This window comes from Penaeus monodon, chromosome 25, assembly GCF_015228065.2.
Source record: "Penaeus monodon isolate SGIC_2016 chromosome 25, NSTDA_Pmon_1, whole genome shotgun sequence".
Taxonomy (NCBI): domain Eukaryota; kingdom Metazoa; phylum Arthropoda; class Malacostraca; order Decapoda; family Penaeidae; genus Penaeus; species Penaeus monodon.
This window is the reverse complement of record NC_051410.1, coordinates 36,390,639-36,391,563: the sequence shown is the minus strand read 5'-3', so window position 1 is coordinate 36,391,563 and position 925 is coordinate 36,390,639. Positions and strand designations below refer to the sequence as shown.

General features: G+C 27.9%; 1 protein-coding gene across 1 annotated transcript in view; it reads right to left on the bottom strand.

Moving 5' to 3' along the window:
• LOC119589202 (dihydrolipoyllysine-residue succinyltransferase component of 2-oxoglutarate dehydrogenase complex, mitochondrial-like) overlaps positions 1–925 on the bottom strand; it is a 12,464-nt gene that overhangs the window by 4,800 nt on the left and 6,739 nt on the right. The gene's annotated exons all lie outside the window — the stretch shown is intronic.

The window sequence follows — 925 nt, the reverse complement described above, 5'->3', positions numbered from 1 at the left end:
ATTACCTGTCTAATCTACTCTTTACTCTCATATACCAGAAGTTTTGTCTCGGGAGCAAATATTTCCACAATGACAACAACTACAAGTACTGTTATCATCACAGTATCCTCAAGTCTCTGTAGAATTCACTGTACTCTGCCAACTTTCTATTTATAGCACCTTTCCCCTCATCCTCAGGAGCTATGGCCAGACAATAATACCCGACTAGGCAACAAATACAGTGTAGATTCTAAAGAGATCAACTTGGATGCAGGCTGTGTGTGTCTACCTCACAGCAAAGGATCTCAAAGCCTGTGAAACAGATATCCTTTTAACTTGACCTCTGAAGTTCTACTGACAGTTTCTGTTGAAAGCACTTTTCTTAACCAAAAAAAATTTATATTTTTCATCCAAAACTATCTAATCAGTGGATATTTCTTTTCCCCTCATCAGTCAAGATACACAGCGGTTTCACATTGCAATACTTTAAAAAATAGGCTCAAGGCCAAACCACTTTTTCCCAATTCAACACTGTTCACTGATCATCTTCCTTGTCAAAGTTGATAGACAAACATTGCTCTTGGCCAAGGAGACAGCAAAGGGAGAGCAGAGAAAAGGATTCTTTATTATTTATATATATATTATATATAATAATAATATATTAAATATAATAATATTAATAAAGATATTAAAATAAATATATATATAAAAATAAAAATTATATTAATAATATAAAATATATAAATTAAATATGATAGATTAAATATTATAAGAAAATAAAGAAAATAAAAAATACACACAATATAAAACAGATCAACATAAATGTAAAAAAATATACATAATAGAGAAAATATCATACATATATATGATAGTGGATATATAATAATAAATAAAAATATAAAAAAAAAAAAATAAATAAAAAAGAAAAATAAATAAAAAACAAAGA